The 4,541-nt window shown below is 41.9% G+C and overlaps 1 long non-coding RNA gene across 2 annotated transcripts; it reads right to left on the reverse strand.

The window, feature by feature from the left end:
- Positions 1-248: 248 nt before the first annotated feature.
- LOC123042389 (uncharacterized) lies at positions 249-3,462 on the reverse strand. 2 transcript variants are annotated; one of them, XR_006418774.1, is made up of 4 exons: positions 3,107-3,462; positions 2,487-2,629; positions 2,040-2,343; positions 249-969 (listed from the first exon to the last, which is right to left on the reverse strand). It is a non-coding gene; the product is annotated as an uncharacterized lncRNA (long non-coding RNA). The 2 variants fall into 2 exon arrangements; XR_006418773.1 differs by having other exon boundaries at positions 2,040-2,629.
- Positions 3,463-4,541: the final 1,079 nt, after the last annotated feature.

A 4,541-nucleotide genomic window follows, 5' to 3' on the forward strand; every position in this document is an offset into this window, starting at 1 on the left:
CAGTTAACTAAACACCACAACAAGTGAACCAAGCCACAACAAATGAACCAAGTAGTTAACTAAACACCAATTGAACAATATAACATACTCCTAATAGAAGATCAGATAGTTAACCAAACCAAGCATGCTTAACAACTTGGAAATATTGCACCCTAAAGAATTGAACATCACATTTGCAGAATTGAACCAAGCAGTTAATTAAACACCACATTTGCAGAATTGAACCAAACAGTTAATTGAACACCACATTGCACGACATATAGAACATATACACTATAACAGAAGATTGCATGGTAAAAGTAGATAGCACAATTCACTAGAGTTTGGTAAAGAAAGGCAGCAGCTAGCAAACTAAACATGGGTCCTTATCTCTACCTAATATTAAAGGGAGGATTGTTTCTCCACCTTTTTTCGTCCATCACGTCTTTTTTATACGTTTCGTTCTGTTTCCCGTACGTCCGGTTCATTGGGTAGTGCCAAATAAAAATAAAAAAAGAAAACTAGGTATGCTTTGGGCCTTGGCCCATCAGCCGCTCCATACACCCTTCAGATCGCTCGCCTCGCATATCTCCAGATCGCTCGCCTTGCACCTCTCGCTTCGGTCGCCTCTCAGATTGTCTCCCGAGGTTGCCCTCAGCAGTCAGCAACAGCTCTAGATCGCCCTCAGCAGCAGCTCCAGCTCGCTCCAGATTGCCCTCAGCAGCAAGCCAGCAACTTGCCTGCCGGAGGAAGAGCCTCTTCTCCGAGCAAGGCCAGCTCCTCCCCAGCGCCTCGATTCATCCTCTGCCTCTGAGCAAGATCCAAAACACGCGACAACGACTCCGCTCCCGTCTCCTCCGCACTAGTGATGGATGCCTCATCTTCTTACTCCTCCGCCTCCGTATCAAGTGTTGCGCCATCTTCTTCCTCCTCTTGCCTCTAGATCTTCAAGTGCAGAACCATCTTCTTCCTCCTCAGCCTACGGATCAGCTGCACAAGATATACATCTAGTTTGTGAAGAGAGCCTAATGAATTCAAACTATAGTGTAAAGTGGACTAAGAATTCAAACCGGATAAAATAGGCTTGTGCCATGTGGGAATAGACAACATGGAAGACTTGTGTTGAGAATCTCAGGACCAGAAAGGAGTTTTGCAATCAGCATAGAGGCTGGACGTGGGTCTAAGCTTGGAGGCAAGCCCGCCTCCAGGCACTGTGGATGGCCTAAGAGGAGTACCCAAACTAGCAATACTCAAACATATAGTCCACAATAAACTTGAGAGTTCACCAAATGCTAGGTTGGACCATATTGGCAAAGCATGCTCCACAATGAACGTGAGAGTTCGAACTTACTGAAAAACATTTGTAACAGTATATAGATTTCTTTGCCTTGAATACTAGAGATGCATAGAGCAATGTTATCGAGAATTCAGTACATGGTAGTACAGAAAATGATTTTTTTAGTTGATTCATTCACAACCTCAGTTCTTGATATGTGAAGAACTACATACATTATCAATTATGGAGTCAGATGTAAAGATGAACTATACAAACAACTGCACCATACAGGACCAAGGACCAATACAGAAGGAGTGTGATCTATAAATAGCCTCCTCGTGAAAAAAACTATAACCGCTTAATCAAAGAAAGGGGGTTGCTTAGAAATATTAGCAATGATTTCTTTGGAAATATTTGGGTAAAACAAATTGCTTCTTGTTTGTAAAGTAGATTAGAATTTTGAGGAAAGCAAGTGGGAGAGACAGAGAAAAAGTGAATAGCACATGAGCATCTTAAGCCATACCAGATTATCAGAAAGAGAAAGACCTAAAGGGCACAAGGTCAAATCATGCCACACAAGATTTTTGTGATACTGCTACTTGCCTTAAGTAGTTTGCAAACACCAGTTCTTTCTAATAAGCATATACTCCATGAATTACTTGCATCCCATTTTGTAGCATCAGCAACAAATTCACGCCCTCCCATCTCAAAAGCCTAGGCCAAATACTGAAATCAACTAATGCAAACTTGACAATTCCAAGTTCAGTAGCAACATAAAGCTTACCAGCTATACTTTGGGCAGAAACAACCCCCAGTTCATTCTTATCATTTGAAAGTTAATGTGCCCTTGCATCACCAAGAGAGAGCTTTATACTTTTAGGTTTGCAATCTCAGTTGCATGGACATCTTGCTGCCTATAACAACTAGGAGAGCAGGGCAAGAGCAATAATTAGTGAAACAATAATAAGCAAGTTTACAAATAATGTATGTAGAAAAGTAGGGGTAAAGAGAAAAGGTTGTTCCTTTTCCTGCAGATTCCTTATTTTTCATATTGTTGCATCATCTACTAGAGCAGCATGGCATTTTCTCTGTCCACAAGATAAATTTGATGTAAAGCTAGAGCAGAATGAAATTTTCAAATTATACTCCAGCTACAAGTTCTTTACAGTCCGACTAAACTGACTACAGTGAGTGAGCAAGCACATCCATAGGGGGGGGAGAGGATGCTAACAATGTCGGTGCGGAGGGCACCCCCGAACCCCTGCTCCTGCTCTACCAACTCATCGGCCGAACCGCAACCCATGAAATCACTGGAGGGGCTTCTCCTCAGCGCTATCCTTCCCAGCACGACCCCTGCTCCTCCACAAGAGAACACTGAACAATGGTACACAAGAAATATGAATAAATGCACCACATATATGAATAAAGGAAAGCATGTTGATAAAAAATAAACTGGCTATTGTTCTCTATTCCATTACTCTAGCAAACAAAAGCATGCCATTAGTCCTTCTACTATTAGTCGCAACAATACATCCTATCTGTTCCAATTTTTCCACTAGACAACAAGATCATGACACATGCATTAGAGCATCATCTGAAATTTTATACTCGAACCAATGCTCCAAGAAACATGAGAACATGGAATTTAGCACCAGGAAACATGCAAAAACTTGTTCAGGCCAAAGATATGATCAAGGCACCAGGACACATCATCTGTATTACAATTAAGTACTCCAGCATTGGTACTCCTATGATCAGCAGAAGCAAACACTGAATAAATGGAGAGATGCATCATTGGAAAGCAAGATAAGCATCGGAACAATGGATTAGAAAGGAGAAAGAAAAATGGACCTTTGGATGTGAAGGTCACGATGGTGGGTGAGACCCTGCCTTGTCGGCCTCGGCCTCCTCACGACAGTGGTCGCGTGCGCGGGGGGCTGGGATCTAGATCGGCGAAGAAAACCGGGACGGTCAGCAGCGTAGGACCCTGGTCGGCTCCCCCCTCCGCCGGCCAACATGCGGGCAGGCAAGCTTGACGGATCGCCGCGCACATACAACCGATGCACGCACACGCCGGCATGGTGTCGTGGTTCGTGGAGCGATGTGGTTCCTGGGCGTGAGGCAGAGGGGCCGGAGCTGCGCGACCGGCGAGATGCGTCGGGAGAGAGAAAGAAAGGGGATGGAGGAGAGATTTGGGGGGTCTGGTGGTTGACTAGGGGAGTGCGGTGGTCTCAGGATAAGGATGGACTACGAATTGAAGGTGAAAAAACTCGAGGGCTTGTTTGAAAAATAGTGTCATTAAATTGATGCAAACTTTCAATGTAATACACCAAATGGAAGTGGATAATCAGGTACACTAGCCAACTCAGATTCTCAACTGCTTTTCAAATATGTATTTTAGATGCGTTTTGTAATGTTAGAAAATCATAATAAAATTTCGTGCATACATTTCACAAAAATATGTCCGCGCCACAAAGTTTTGTAAAAAAATCATTTTATTTTGTCTCCATAAAAAAATTAGTGCTTCTAAAAAGCATTCCGTGACCCAGTGTTTTTTTACACATACCACAAAAATGTTATTTTTCTGTGAAACTTCCTGCACACACATACAATATGGAGATATCCGCGTGCACCTTTTCTAGATTTTTTTAGCATTATAAAATGTGTTTTTTAAAGTGGGTTCATATGTATCCGGATCTATCCATGCACTTATCAACTAACTCATGTAAATAATCACGCCCCTAAAAATGTAAATAATCATAGGTTTTGCTATATTTAGCCGTTAGTTCAGGGCAATTATATATGTGCACAATCAATGAGCGGTTTGACTAACTGTTAGTAGTTCTAACAATCAAGATGACCGGTTGATATTAGATTAGAAAAGAAATTAGACATGGACAATTCATTTTCTCTTTCTCTAGGAAGTAGCAACAAGCTTTCGATTTGGCTAAATTACGAGTTCCAATTATCAATATGGATGGTTAATTAGATTAGGAAGATAATTAGATTAAAATAGGTTAGAAGTTGTACAAGTCCACGTGCACGAGCATGTATATATAGACACATGGCTATGTATCTTTGCATCAAAAGAAAAATTAGAAAAATAATGGACACGTTACATACGAACGACAAATTATGTATGTGTTGTTCATCATGAAGGTGTGCATGAGGGGGGTCAGATGGGAAAGAGATGCTGAAGGTGAGGGAGGCACATGGATGATGGTGCTAGACTGGGAGAGTATTATGATGTTGATGTTCAATGCCAAGTGTCTCATGTCCTGTCTAA

This window comes from Triticum aestivum, chromosome 1A, assembly GCF_018294505.1.
Source record: "Triticum aestivum cultivar Chinese Spring chromosome 1A, IWGSC CS RefSeq v2.1, whole genome shotgun sequence".
NCBI classification, from domain to species: Eukaryota; Viridiplantae; Streptophyta; class Magnoliopsida; order Poales; family Poaceae; genus Triticum; species Triticum aestivum.